The 15,882-nt window shown below is 40.9% G+C and overlaps 1 protein-coding gene across 34 annotated transcripts in view; it reads left to right on the top strand.

Moving 5' to 3' along the window:
• The first annotated feature begins 7,771 nt into the window (after window positions 1–7,771).
• Window positions 7,772–15,882, top strand: part of CTBP2 (C-terminal binding protein 2) — a 257,292-nt gene continuing 249,181 nt past the window's right edge. For 7 of the 34 annotated variants that reach the window (XM_087871624.1, XM_087871604.1, XM_087871622.1 and 4 more), the window contains exon 1: window positions 8,000–8,504. The gene's annotated coding sequence lies outside the window, so the exon portion shown is untranslated. Of the gene's footprint in view, window positions 8,505–8,966; window positions 9,403–9,533; window positions 9,929–15,882 lie in introns of those variants that run through there. The other 27 variants (XM_087871627.1, XM_087871609.1, XM_087871597.1 and 24 more) reach the window with 19 other exon arrangements.

Genomic DNA, 15,882 nt, shown 5'->3' with positions numbered 1-15,882 from the left:
ATAAAGCCTAATTCATCTGAGCTGGTTAGGAAAAGTTAGACTACAAATCTGTAATTAGTTGCCCATTGAATATATTGTCAAAGTAGAACAAAGGTAGAACTTTGGAGTCTGAGTGTTACATTGCCATCTTTTTCTGGTCTCACATTCTGAGCCAAAGCTTTCCCCTACTTCATTGGCTCAAGAGCAAGTATATGAATGGTCTTCTTTTCTCCAAGTCCCGCCTGGACTACTGCAATGCTCTCTACATGGGGCTCCCCTTGAAGAGCACCCGGAGGCTCCAACTGGTCCAGAATGCGGCCGCGTGGGTGATTATGGGAGCGTCATGGCGACCAGTTCGCTCCCACAGAGAGGGACTCCTCAGGGTACCGTCGGCCAAGTTATGTTGGCCAGCAACATCCAGGAGGAGACCCTTCTCTGTCGGAGGTCCAGTCCTTTGGAATGAATTGCCCCCGGATATTCGTAACATCTCTGACCTCTGGGTCTTTCGCTGTGCCCTCAAGATCCTACTGTTCCGACAGGCGGAGCTGTCTAAGTGAATGAGTTTAAATTGGGTTTTAATTTTGGGTTTTAAAATTTGGCCAAAACTATTTAATGATTTTAATTAATTTTAACTATGATATTGTATATTTATGTTTTAATTCTGGCTGTACACCGCCCCCAGTCCTTCGGGAGAAGGGCGGTATATAAATAAAATAAAATAAAATAAAATAATAATAATAATAATAATTCCCATTAACACCTCTCCTGCGTGAGCTGCACTGGCTCCCGGTGGTCCTCCGGGTGCGATTCAAGGTGTTGGTGACTACCTTTAGAGCGCTCCATGGCTTAGGGACTGGATATTTATGGGATATTTACGCTCCATGGCTTAGGACCTGGATATTTACTGCCACCGAGAGCCTCCCACCGGCCAGTACGCTCCCATGGAGAGAGGCTCCTCCGGGTGCCGTCGGCCAAACAATGCCGACTGGCAGCCCCCGGGGGAGAGCTTTCTCTGTGGAAGCACCTGCCCTCTGGAACGAGCTCCCCCCGGAGATACGGACGATTCGGACTTACGTACTTTCCGTTGGGCCCTCAAAACCTTTTTATTTCATCAAGTTGGGCTGGCCTAATCTGTCCAATTGTGTATTTTAATTTGGATTTTTAATGGGAGATTTTAACTGTTGGGCCAAAATGTTTAATTTATTTTTAAATTGTTTTTAAATTTTGTATTTGATGTTTTTTACTTCTGGCTGTTCTCCGCCCTGAGTCCTTTGGGAGAAGGGCAGTATATAAATATTAAATTAAATTAAATTAAATTAAATTAAATTAAATTAAATTAAGTACACTAATTTATCTCAGTGCAGAAAAAAGTTAAGATTATCCAGAGGGAATAGAGTTGCTTGTACATCCTTTCAATGTTTTCTTTACCTTGCTTTGAGCAGAAGAAACAGATAGTTGACAGAAAAATAGGCAAGTTTCAAAAGGCAAAGTGATTATCTACCTCGGGTGTCAAATTCACCACATCACATTGCTGTCATGTGACGTATCATGACTTTCCCCCCTTCACGGAGCTGGGGTGGGTGTGGCCTGTGCGTGACACATCCGATCTGTGGGCTGCCAGTTTGACATCCCTGAATTTCGATTTGAATGTCAATTGTTGACCAAGGAATTAGAAATTTCCTAAAAGAAATGGCAAAGGTGAAATTCCTAGCAAAAGGTAATACGGATAATCCTCGATTTACAATCGTTCAGTGACTGTTTGAAATGACAATGTCATTGAAAAAAAGGAGCTTACGACCAGTTATGATCGTTAGGGTCATGTGATCATTTGTAACCTTCCCAACAGATAAGCACAATCAATAGGAGAAACCAGATTTGCTTAATGATCACGATTCACTTAACAACTGTAGTAATTTGCTTGACTGTGGCACAAAAGGTTTTAAAATGAGGCAGAACTCACTGTTCTGTTGCTTCACTTAGCAACAGAAATTTTGGATTCAATTGTGGTCATAAATTGAGGATTACCTGGTGCAATGTATTAAGTCTGCTGAAGTAGGAAGTAACATTCTGTTCGTTGATTGGTTAAAGTAACATTCTGTTCGTTGATTGGTTAAGCCGCCTGACAGCTGGCTTTATAAGAGCTGTCAGGCAGAGTTCCAACAGTTTTAGTTATAGCTGTGGCAGTTAGCCTAGCTGTTAATAAACGGTTAATTACATGATCTTTGCATTGTCCATTGTCCTTGACCCAGCCAATACATTTCACCTGTATTAGGTTCTCACAGTGCCTGACACTGGTTTGTATCCCATTTTTATTATTTTACAAATAACTCAAGGCAGTGAACATATCCAATACATCTCCCACCTATTATTTTCCCAAAACAACCCTGTGAGGTGGGTTGAGCTGAGAAAGAATGACCCAGAAAGACACTCAGGTGGCTACATGGCTAAGGCAGGACTTGAACGCACAGTCTCTGGCTTTCTGGTCTGGTACCTTAACCACTAGACCACACTGACAAGTTTAACATTCTTTACTCAATATGCAACAACTGAGTAGGCTTGAAAGCACACTAACCTATAAACCATGATTTTAAATGCACACTGTTGTTGTTGTTAGTTGTGAAGTCGTGTCCGACCCATCGCAACCCCATGGACAACATACCTCCAGGCCTTCCTGTCCTCTACCATCCCCTGGAGTCCATTTAAGCTCACACTGACTGCTTCAGTGACTCCATCCAGCCACCTCATTCTCTATTGTCCACTTTTTTTGCCCTCAATCGTTTCAGCATTAGGCTCTTCTCCAGTGAGTCCTTCCTTCTCATTAGGTGGCCAAGTATTTGAGTTTCATCTTCAGGATCTGGTCTTCTAAAGAGCAGTCAGGATTGATTTCCTCTAGGACTGACTGGTTTGATCGCCTTTCAGTCCAGGGGACTTGCAGGAGTCTTCTCCAGCACTATAGTTCAAAGGCCTCAATTCTTTGGCGCTCAGCTTTCCTTATGGTCCAATTTTCACAGCCATACACTGGAACTGGGAAAACTATAGCCTTGACTATACGCACTTTTGTTGGCAGGGTGATGTCTCTGCTTTTTAGTATGCTAAATTCACACTAGCTAATATTAATTACCATTTTTGGTGTTGGTGTGACTATTTGGTATTTAAAATGCACACTAGCTAATATTAGATACCAAATAGTCACACCAACACCAAAAACCCCACCAAACTTGGGATTGTATGTAACCATTCAAGGAACATTGTAAAATGTGTGCATATTGATAAACTGGAACCAAATAAACATGTATAATGCTGCATATCAAGATTGTAGTAAAATATTATACTTTCCCTCTATATTTACATTTTAACAATTTAAGTGGGGTACAACAATTGTGATTTTTTTTTTTTGCTCAAGACTGTTTCCATTATGAAAGCTGTATGTACTCAGTAAGCAAATTAAGAGCAAGAGGGTATGTAAATAGCGTTTAACAATTGCCTATTTTGGAAAATCCTCAATGGGTGTGTAACGTAGCCATAGTCAGTCCCTTGCCTGAAATAATATAAAATTAACTATGAAATATTCCTATGTTGGGTTTACCAGAGCTTATTTTGGCATGTATATCTACTGCCCAATTCCCATCAAGAATGTTTAAACAATGGTCTTCCATTGCATTTATGATATACACATTGTCTGCTACAAACAGGCTGTAGCAGCTTCTATTCCAAAGTGTGCATGTGAGAGAGACCACAATTCAGTTCAATAGATAAGAAAGCCTCAGGGCTGAAGTCCAGAGCTCCACAGTCAAGAAAACAAATAACTAAAGAACAACCAACACACAGTAACTGCTCAGCATCAGCAGTTGGGCCTGCACTGATACGTTGGGATTCCCTGGTGAATAAGGCTTCTTACTGCCTTTTTCCTATTGTTAAAATATAAGCAAGTGGCCAGACAGATTTGCATGTGGTTACAAAAATTCATTCTAATCTCTAAAATCCTGTCATCTTTCTCAGGCAAAAAAAAGAAAAGAAAAGAAAAGAAAAGAAAAAGGTAAGACTATTAACTCCAAAGTGTAAAATTATTTAAATGTACTACTGATGAAAAATCAGTAATAAGTAGCCCCAGCATCATTATAATGCTTCAAAACATTATTTCAGTAATGCTTCTTTTGATCAAACCAAACAATGCACCTCCATCTTATAACTAGGGCGGAGGAGAAAAAGCAATTGAAAAGTGATTATTTTCTGCCTCTTGGCTAGCTCATGGCTGAAAGAAGATTTGAGCCTAGGACTTCCCAATTTACTCTGTTGTAGTTGGTCATCTGCAAGTTTACTGAACAGTAATGTCTATAGGGTTCACTAAGAAGTAAAGCTACATTTTAAATTATTATAGTTGATTCTGACTCTTACTGTCCAATTCTGGAATGGCGAGAAACAGTTTCAGAAGGTCTTTATATAGTTCTCCCAAGGTCAAGAATTCAGAGATTCTAAATAATATATTACATCTGTAACTAGTACACTTGCAATATACAATAATGCACCTTCCTCAAACACACACACACATGTAAGAAATGGAACCAAAATGGGAGCCGGAAGGGTCTCTAGTCTCTTTCCTTCTGAGATTTCAATGAAATGGCCCATAATACCAGCTCTCTCTTACTAGATTATCCAGAATTCCTCCTGTCCTTGGCATTTCCATAAAGCTACCATTTATGATAGTGGAAATCCACCCTTCCCTGTAAGAAATAATAATTGTTGCCTAAGTCAATTAATTAGAATAAACAATTAAAAATCTAATTACGGATGTGCACAATGCAATATTGTACACATCCAAAAGTATTTGCTTTACATGACAGGACATTTCTTAATTTTTTTAAGACCATGGAACAAGATAGATAAATAGGTTGTTTCTTCTAAAAAATTAAATGTTGAAATAAAATGTTATAATAATGTGCTTCATTTTCTCGTACATTTAATATAAATTGTAGTGGGATATATGAGCTAGCCTATCATGGCATATTTCATCTATATCTGGAGAGAAATTTGTTAAAGAAAATCTTAGAGTCAGCATAATCTTCAGCCTATTTCAATATTTGATGTCTTGACTAGTGAGTGCTAAAATCCATTTTCACGATTACTATATATGACAAAGGAAAATGAAATAAAACCTTTAATCATTTGCACTTAGAAGTTCATATTAGGGTTATATGAGTCTTTTAGTGAACTTTTTCTAATTGTTTCGGTGTGATATTTAAAGTATGTGACATTTCCTTTTCTTTCATGGATAGCAGGGTACTTGTGTTACTGAAAGGAGATCCAAACTTCATGAAAAGCTCTTTTCCTAAATCTTGAGACCAGCTCAAAGAAAGCCTTCAAGTTCTTTGGGGAACACATGAATTCAGCAAACCACAGCTAAACACACAGCTCCATGGGAATATACAAGCAGAAGGCTGTATCTTCAGTCTTACTTGAAAGTACTCAAATCTAGCAATTTCCAGGATCAGGATTAATGGTTTCAAAAGTCTAAACATTGAAGAGATTTCACGAACTCTTCCGTATTAACCAATTTCTCTGGAAAGAAAAAGGACTGAAAATGTAGTGGCAGACAAACACAGGATTTATAATCAAAAAAGGAAGATTCCCTGGAACTGAATGCTTTATATTTAAATTAGGTGTTGACTGAATATGAAACTCTTGATATAGTTCTGCAAATGAAATTCAAATGCTGATAGTAGTGGGAAATTTATCTGGATTTAAGTTTGCTCAGCCACACATCTTGCTTCTTTCTTTCTTGACAAAACAGTAAGGAATACAGGCAGCAAAGAAAGCTAGAAGATTACATTGCAAAAAGAAAAAGAAAAAAAAGATAAGATCACCACCTGCCCACATCTTTGTGATAAAACTAAGAATGGTGTGGCTAACAGTCATCCTGAAAGCAATACAAGCTCAAACGTCAAATGAATATGTGTCTGACTGTTTTTCCTATCTCACATTCGACATCTCAAAACCACAGTTCAAATTTAGTGCTTGGTGGGGGTGTGCATGTCAGCTCCACTGTCTTTAAGATGTCATCGGAAGAGGGCTCAGCAGTCTGGTGGCCTTTATGCTGCAGCTCTGCAACATCCATTTCAAATTGCCTGCGCTCTGTATGGGGTGATGATGAATGTGCGATCTAATAATCACACATTAAAATAAACATGGTTCAGAGAAAATGACAGGGTGGTGCTGAAACACTGCAAAGCTGCTGCAGGAAGCCCTCAGTTGGACAAAGCAAAGGCAGGGCTTGATGTGCCAACACGGTTCCTCCCATCCTCCCCCAAATACTGGCGCATGGGAGGCAAAGTGCATAAATGTTCAGTAGTCCCTCAAGGGACTCCAATAATTCAACCCACAATAAGTTCAAATTTGCAAAATGTCTTGCTTTTAACTGGTCTGCAAAGCTGGCTTCTGGTGATGAGAAAAGCAAACTGGATATGTCCCAACTCCCCGATACTTCCTACTGCATCCAGCTGGAACCATAGGGCACTACAGCATGGTCTCAATACCCTGAAATTAATGAAAGCTACAAAGCCTCATTCTTAAATTTCAGACTGGATGAGGGATACTGTGAATTGTGCTGTGATTTGCAAAGGGGAAATTCCTATTATCCTTTAAGAAATAAAAGTGCTATTTTCAAGTGTTCTAAAGGTTTCCAATTTATGCTATTCCTTAGATTTAAGAGCCCCTGAAATACGGTAATCAGTCACCCCAGGTTTCATTCTTGCACCCATTTATCTCAAAATGGACTCTTCTAAAAAGTAATATAGATGTAAAATTGCCAAAAAAACCCGAACAAAAAAACCAAACCAAAACAAAACACCAAAATCCCTAACCTTAGGGTGCTTTCTTTAAAAAGAGGTGTGACTTGATGCCATATGTATCTTAAGAAAATATAAATGTGCATATTCTATCTGCATTGAGTGGATCATTTGTATTTTTTTCTGAATATGTGAGGAGTGCTTCACCTGTTCTGGCCTCAGATCTCTGGAGAATTAAGGTTTTCTTGTGCAGTTGAGAACACACCCTTTAAAAAAGTGTCAAGGAATCACCGGGCCACAGGATAAGATCTTTTTGAGGGAGGCTTCAATAAAACTCTATCTGAAGGCAGGACACTGAAAAACTTAAAACTTCAAGTGAGCTGCAAGTCATTCTTCTGACTTCGGTGGGACTTACTTTCCTGCAATTTACAACTTCAAAGATGCTGAATCGTGTCGATCGGCCCATTCAAGCTAACTCTTGCATGGGCACCGGTCATACTAAATGGAGCTTTTTTCCCCTTTCTTTTCTCTCTCTCTCTTTTTTTTTTACAAATTTCAGGCAACCCGGACAAGAGCTAGGAGACATCACGAAGCCGCCCCCGTCGCGGAGGGGAAGATGCGGGGAAAAGATCCAGCAATTCCACGTGTTTAGGACATGGGAGGGGGGGGAAGAGAGGCAAGAAACCAGAGGGGGGAGAAGACCCGGGTGCGTCTGGGGCATCGGCAGAGGGTGCAGCCCCAATTGCTGAACCCATTTGGATCCACACTCACCCCTCCTACCCACCCCCTGGTACGAAAGAAGCCGCTGTCTTGTCCTGCCCGCGCAGTTTGGCGGCTGCACTTTTCGCGCCGACTCCCGGCCCCAGCGCCGATTCCCTTCCTATTCCGTCAACGTCGCTCCCTTCTTAAGTCCTGCCAACTTGGAACCGCGAAAGTAGCGGGAGGGAGAATTGGAGTGCAGCGCAAGAGACGCTCCTCCTTCCTCTTCTTCTCACCCCCCGCTTTTCCCCTCCCCCCCTTTCCCTTTCTTTCTTGCTGCGCCTGTTTGTACTTTAGCTGATCCACTAATCCCCTGAGAAAGCCTATTTGCAGCGAAGAGTATCTGTAGGGGGCGAGGCTGGTCCATGTGGGTTTGTGTCATTGGTTTGCAAAGAGAGAGACCCCGCCTATTGCCCAAAAAGAAAAGAGAGGGGGGGGAGAGAGAGAGAGAGAGAGACCGAGACCCTACCTCTCTCTCTGTCTCTCCTAGCTATTCAACACAACGGAGGAGGAAGAAGCGGAGGCTAGAGGAAAAACCAGCCCCCTCCCTCTCTTATTTTGATTATTTCATTTTTTGCTGGATCAGCACCAGCCAGAGACTTTTTTTCCCCCCCCACCTCAGAAAACGAACGAGGGATTCCAAGTTGCTGTTACGTTTCCCACACACACACACACACACACACACACCTCCTCATCCATCCTCACTTGGAGTAGCGGCGGAAGCTTTCTGGCCAAGGCGGCGAGGATTAAGTTTTTGTGTGTGGGGTGTGTGTGTGTGTGCGCGCGCGCGCGCGCGGGTGTGTGTGTGTGTGTCATTTTTTTTTTTTTAAGGTGGCTGTAGCAAAAAGCAGCCAGAGCCCGCGGCGGCCACCGATCGATCAAGAAAGGGGAAAGATGCAACAACGCTGAGAGCCCAGGCGTCGGCTTGAGCCCAGGCCGGGCGGGGGCTGCTGCTCCCGGTGGACCCCACGAGCTGACGACGAGGTAAGGAGCAGGGCGAACGAGCGGAGCGAGCGGGCAAGCAAGACTCTTCGCCCGGCTGGCTCGGGCGGCGGGGCTCGATGTCTCTCCTCCCTGCCCTGGAAATGCGCGTGTGCCCGTCCTAGTAGTGTCCATGTGTTTTCGCTTCACTGCGCCATCCAGAAAAGGGAAGCCGGCGGGGGTGGGGAGGAAAGGACGGAGGGGGAAGCGGGAAGTGCGAGGACATCTTTGGTCACATCTCACCTCCTGTGGGAAGCTCTAATTCGGTCTGGATAGACCTTTCCCGGTCCTTCCAAGTAGCCCCTGGGATGTTACGGAGCGATCGTTTGTTTGTGTGTGCGTGTATCTCTCTCTGTGTGTGTTTTTAATTCCACCCACACCCCTTCCATCTACTTGGCGCCGATCGTGCAAAGGTGTGTGGATTTGTGGGAAACGCTTTCGGATCCAGCGCGCGCAGTTGCTCTTGTGGGGGTGGTGTTGGTGTTGTGTGGGTTTGTGTGTATGTGTGTGTGCGCGTCCCGCCCTCCCACTTTTCGGTTACGATGCCCACCCACCCCTCCCAATTTATTTTGACACGGCTAGCGTGGATGGCGCTGGCCTTTAGGGGAGCCGGGCGGGCTTTGGCGAAAGGAAGCGAGTGAGAGTCTCTTGGGGGCTCCTCGCCCGTCCTTCGCAGACACCCCCCCCCCCCAAGAGAGAAGGGGAAAAAAAATAATAAACCGAAAGAGTATCTGAGCCTGTTTTTGTTGTTGCTCGGAAGAAACAAACGGGCGGGGGGGTAGATAATAAGTTGCTGCTCTTCTTTTCCATCCTCCCATTTTAAAAAAAAAACAACACACCACAAGCCCTCGCCTCCCTCCCCCGCTCCGGCCGAGAGAAGAAGTGAGAGACGTTAAATGAGGTGAAGTGGAAGTCTTTTGTTTTGCTGGGCTCCGCATTGTTTACTTAGGACGGAGTGTGATGGACAACATCTGCCAGCAGATTAGCAGGGTAGTAACCCAGGCTTTGCAGCGCTGCCAAAGTCTCGGCCAAGACAACGGAGGAGGGAAGAGTGGGGGGGGGCATCGAGGGAGGGAGCCGGCAACAGCGACCCTTCGGCGCAGCTTTAGGTCGGAAAGTGCCTTTTTCCTGAGGCGGCGGGGAAGCTACTTCTTGCCTGGTGCGCTTCTGATTCCCCCTTGTAGTTGCAGGCGAGCCGAAGAAAGTTTTTCTTCCTGCCGCTGGAAGTCGCCAGGAGGCGAAGAAGCGATGGCAAAGCGAGGCCGGGTGGGTGTGATCGGTCCGAGCCCTGGAGCTCGCCCGCTCTTCCCAAACTCCTTGGGACTTGCAAGGGAGCTTGAGGGGAGGGAGCTTGCTTGCTCGCTCTGGTGGGGAGAAGGAGCTGCGCTAGAGCCGCATCGGAGCAGTTTCGAAGCCCTCTGGTGAAGGTGGGATCCGGGAACGCTGCAGGAGAAATCCGGAGACCCGGGAAAGGGGAAGCGGGGGAGCGAGAAGGTGGTGGTGGTGGTGGTGGGGGGGGTCGATCCGGGCCCAGGCGTTTGCGATTCGAGCCCTGCCGTTCCCCCTCTCCCGCCCCCCCCCGGGAACGCGTTCTTGAGAGCCCGCTTTCATTGTGACGTTTGCAAAGTGGGCTTGCAGTTGTTTTGTTTTATTCCTCCGCCTGGAAAAGCGGTGTGCTTTGCGGTCCGAAAGGTGCACGAGATATAGAGATAGATAGATAACCATCTTGGGTTGCTTTTTAGTTTTGCTCCTAGTCCAGATTTTTTTTTTTTAAACGACCCCCCCTCCCCTCTTTCCGAGCTGGATAGATTACGACGTTTGCGTCACAATATTCATAATAATTGCTGCGTTAGTTAGTGGGGGTGGGGGTGGGGTGGGGTGGGGAAGCGGGCTTGGCGGTTCGAGCACTTTTTATTTGCCGCGATCTTTTTTTTTTCCACCCCCCTCTTTTGCTCTTCTCCCCCTGTTGGAACCCACCGAGTCGGAGTAAATGGAAAATTGAAGTGCTGCCTTTTCAGGAATGAAATGGCTGATCGTCTTTGAATAGGTGTTGCCATCTACACGGATAAACAAGAGAAACATCGCGGAGTAAATCAGCTCCTTAGCAACTCCGCTGGACCCGGGATTTTTCTATCACTCTGATATTGGTCAGGCGAAGAGTATTTTCCTCGAGGACCCAAAAGCTTTAACTGACTGACTTTTTTTTTTTTTTGCTTGAAATGGGCTGAGATTTTTGTTCCCCTGCACAAAAACTCTTTTTGTTGCCAAATAATTCAAATAGAACCCCAAGTTGCATCCTTTTGCCAAAGATACCAATCTGACTCTTCTTTACTCTTTCAAGGTTTGCAAGGATTAAAATTCAGCATCTAAATAAAACATTAAAAATCAACTATCTCTTTCCAGAAAGCGGCCATGTAATTGTGTTAATAAAAAAGGTGATAGTTTCACTGGAAGTGTAGGGTTGTTTTTTTTTGACCCAGGCTGACAGGTGGCCAGGATAGCCTTGCTTTGTTTTCAGGGAAAATGTGTTAGTGTTTAAAAACAGAATTCAAGATTTAGTTAAGAATTTCAATGTGTCAGCATTGTCTTACAATTTGCATTACATAAGGAAGGAAGATAATTTTTGAAAATTGATTATTTTAAAACATCCTTGTGTTTGCCTTTTAAAGTTGATGACAAACAATAAATATGCATAGAAGTAATGAAGGCTCTCAATTATGTACTCTCAAAAAAGTATAACATAGAAAAATAAAAGAAAGCAACAGTTATCTGAGTTTGCTGAGTACCCACTTTTTCTGCCCAGAAAGTTTGTGGAATGATATGATAGAAAACCTAATAAGATTAAGCGTAAGACATTAAATGCAAGATGTGATTTAGCCAATTAATTACACTTATATATTCTTCTATATTTTGTAATTGGCTATAAAACAGTGGGAAGAGAGATTAATTGGTATTGCTGTTGAGAAACATTTGGGAAAAATAGAAAGTAAAACGAACATTATTATGTAAGAATCAAGCAAATGTTTTTCATTGATGTTGGTGATACAGGAAGTTCAGTCTGTTGATTCCAAGCAGTAAAAAATTATTTCAATAGATCTTGATTGTATCCCTGGTATATTTGTGCCAATAAACTGGTTCTAAAAAAACAGTTTTTACAAATTGCACTTATGAATGTTTGTATTTAATAAGCCAATTTATGCTGATACTTAGAATGTGGATTCAGAGTAGTGTGAAATAGCTTCAGTTGATTGTGGTTCAGGAGTACAGATGTACATTTGTATTTTTATGTTTTTCAGATCTTGTAATAGGCTACAGCAGATTTTCCAATGATCAGTGCCACTTCATTAATCAGAAAAGAATCTAATCTACACTTCGACAATGGTGCAAACACACTTTTAAAAAGCACTGCTGTCATGATTTTTTGACTTTGTATCAAATTACAATTTTTTAAAAAAAATTATGTTGTAGGAGTTGTCATTCTTGTATTGAGGTAAATAGAGTTTGCTCAACATCCTATGAAATAAAAGTATTACCAATAGTTCATAGTGCAGATTAGAATTTGTGACATAATAAAAAAAAAAATCTTAAAGAACTTAAAAGTTTCCAGGAACATAACCGGGAAAATGATAAGGCACTTCTATCCGTAACTTTATCAAAAAGTTCTGTAAATAAGAGCAGTTTCATTGTGCAGTCAGTAAAACATGGAAAACTACTTACTTCTTGACATAAACTAAAGCTTCATTGAAAAGGTTACCGGTATAGAGAGGACACAGTTGCTACAGTAAATGATTATGTTGAAATTCATATCTTTTTGATACAGATCATTTGTGACTGATAGCATCTGGAGAAGGAAAAATTTAGGAGCAGGTTATGTTGCGGATAATTAGTTCATATGATGGAATTTAAATATTTACAGGATGCTGTAGTTTCAAAAATGATTTTTTGATTTTGAAACCAAGGATATAGTTCTATATTCAGAAAACAATACAACTGTATACAGTATTAGTTAACCTGGATATAAATTCCAATTGGGATTAAATGCACCCTATAGTACTGCAGCTGCTTTGAAAAGATTATTTACAGGTCACTTTCCATCATGCTGATTGCTTTTTGAATTCTAAAATCTAGTTAACCTAACTACCACCCTTAGTGCAGGGCTGGTGCCTACAACACATGAAGTTTTAGCTGGCAATCAGCCTTAATCATTGCATGAATACTTTGGAGTTTATTTTTGATTAGTACAAGCCTGCTTGAAGTCTGTTAGGGTTATCTGGTGAACTCTGCATATATTTTTTAAATAAATAAATAAATGAAAGAGGAAACCTGCATGGGAACTTTCTCTTGTTAATAAGCAGCTATGTGGATGGTGACCTTGGGGTTAAAGGTTAGAAAGAAAAGGTTTCAGTAACAGTTTAGCTGTCACAGAGATTCTAACAAGTTTAAGGGAACTCTCTGAAATGCTTCTTTCTCCATATCTCTTCATAAAACTATTAATCATAACAGTTTGCTCCAGCATACTTTAGACTGCACCTTTAAGAAATACATATAAAAATTTGCCTGTTGTTTCTTGATCCTTAAAGAGAACAAACTACTGATAGCTGGACAAACTCCAAAAGTATGAACATTCTTGAAAGAATAGAAATACAAAACTGTTGATGGGTTTGGTTTAAGGGGTGATTGATTCTGGGCGGGGTCAGTTAACTGATTCCTGTATCACTTTTGTATTCTTAATAAATCAGCTTCTTTTTTTTTTTTATGAAATGAGAACTAGATTCTTAGAGAAACTTTGCAATCAACTTTTTGATTTGGACTTCCCCTTTGTGGCTTTAGGTATATAGCCTTACAGAACATAAATGGATCTCTTATCAGAGCTGAATTCTTCCTTAATGTGTCAAATTCTAAGGAGGCTTTCCAATTACTATATGTTACCTGAGCAAGTTTTCTTTATGGGATGTTTCTCTTTAGGTTCAATTGAACAACTTTTGCAAAGTGACTTTTTATGTAGCTGGAGTTCTGGAGTTACCACTCACTCACTCCTATGAATCGCTATTGAAAGCCAAGTAATATATATATATATATTTATATATATATAAATTTGATTTATATGCCGCCCTTCTCCGGAGACTCAGGGCGGCTCACAACAATCAAGAAATCCCAATCCAAGTAAAACATGTGAAAAATACATATTGAACACATATTAAAACACATTAAAATAATCAGAACCCCATCAGTCCAGGTTGGGCAATTTAAACAACCATGTTTTCAGTTCGTGGCGGAAAGTGCGTAGGTCAGGGGCCAACCAGAGCCCCAGGGGAGTTGATTCCAGAGGGTGGGTGCGCCCACAGAGAAAGCTCTACCCCTGGGGGTCGCCAGCTGACATTGTCTAGCCGACGGCACCCTGAGTAATACCTTTTGTCCTTGCATGTTTACTAAATGGGAGAAAAATAAGAACTGTTCTGAAACAGTAAAAAGATGCCACTAGCACTCATTTTTAATATTGTCAGTTCATCAGAGAGCTCTTGTTGATATAACATATGAATGTCTAGAGTTCCAGTACTAAAACTTCTGTTAAAACCATCAACTTAAAAGTGTCTTGTACTGAGCTATGGCTGTAGATTGATAACTGTTCAGGTTAAGGTAGGTGAAGATAAATTTCTGTCAGGTGGGGCCCTGAAAACATCTTAGTTGCCTTTTTTTAAAAAAAAATGGTTTCAATATATTGACTGATGGCATAAAGCAGGATAATATCAAATGTCTGGTAGACTTACCATCAGTGGTATGTCCAGAAACTATCTTGCAGCCTCAAATCTAATCATACCTGACCTAGTTAGTTAAGATGTACCTTGATTCATGTTATTTCTGAGTACTGCTATTGAAAACCATGGAACTTCTGATAAAAATGCAATGGGTTCACTTCATATGCCATTGAAAAGATAAGATGGATCCGATTTGATTCTGACAAATGTTACTGATGTTTCAGGATACTACTGATAGGTTTGCTTGAATTAAAAAAAAGGAGATAGAATAAAATCATACTGTTCTGACTTTAATTTTCTTTTAATGCACCAAGGCAGAAGTTGACAGAGTGCTCCTTCTGGTTGCTAGAGAACTAAAAATCTCAGCAACTCAATCAACACAGCCAGGCTAAGGACATCCCCTTCTCGAAAACAACTAATTTTTCAAACAAATTGCTCACATATAGCTTATATTTGCCTTTTGTCACCATGTATAAACCGTCTTAGTAATTTGTGGCTCCACATAGAAAAGCAATAATAGTCAATGCTTTTCTTGCTTTATCTTCTGAATAAATTCTTATTTATCATAGATAACTAGGAAATCAGCTGCTCACAGTTTTGGCTGATTTTTCTAATGTCTTTATCACATCTGCTTGCCAATCTTAGATACACAATGCCAGTATTATAGCTCAAACCAAAGTGGACCTGACTTAAAAACTTCCTTCATTCTAGGTATCTATAAAGAGTTGGTTTATGATGATGAGGAAAATCCATTTTGTGAGTTGACCCTAGGTTGACTATTTATTGGAATTGTTTGAATTAAAGTCTGAATTCCTGCACTAAGTGGGAGGTTGGGCGTGATGACCTAACCAAATCCTTACAACTTACAACTCTTACCATTCAGAGATCTCTAGCCTTGATTCAGGAGTCTTGCTGGGGCTCAGAAAGTTAAGAATCTTAATGATATTGGTAGATTTTTTAAAAAAGATTTTGGTTGTTTTTTAAATCTGGCATTTTTCTCAGGAGATGTTGAAATAACAATTGGGGAAGTTTTCCATTTCAAAGACTGAACACCTCTATTACTTCAAATGCATGTTAGCTTGGCTGCAGCACTGTCTAATAATTGTGGTTCTTTGCTCACAGTAACATTATTATTTATTTATTAATCACATTTATATGGCCGCTGAGAGTCACTTTTTGTGAGATTGGCAGCCATATTAGTATGATTAATAAATAAACAAATAAACATAGTTTAAAGAGGCCCCCAAATCCCACTATGCTAAGCAAATATATAGAAAGGAGACCTATAAAAAATTGTGAATATAATGAGAAATATGATATGTGCAGATTCAATATTACTATGAACAATTCATTACTTTATTACATAAACCTCATATTTCTTTAAAAAAATCAAGCCAGTGCAGTATTATGTTACAGTGAAATATGTGCAGAAAAAAGACTAATCTACCCACTATAAATTTATTTTTTAGCTGCTCTTTCATCTCTTCTGCTAAGCATTTTATTGTACTATGTAGATCGATACCAATTCAATGCTTTTTTGCTACTTTAATTAAGGTTGCCTTTATCTATTTTTTCTTGGTAAAAGTAATGAAAACTCTGAAATCTTCCATATTAAAATTACTTGG

The sequence above is a fragment of the Pantherophis guttatus genome, chromosome 6, assembly GCF_059756535.1.
Source record: "Pantherophis guttatus breed Tessera chromosome 6, ASM5975653v1, whole genome shotgun sequence".
In the NCBI taxonomy this organism is placed as follows: domain Eukaryota; kingdom Metazoa; phylum Chordata; class Lepidosauria; order Squamata; family Colubridae; genus Pantherophis; species Pantherophis guttatus.
Note: the sequence above shows the minus strand (reverse complement) of the source record. Positions and strands in the feature narration are given on the sequence as shown.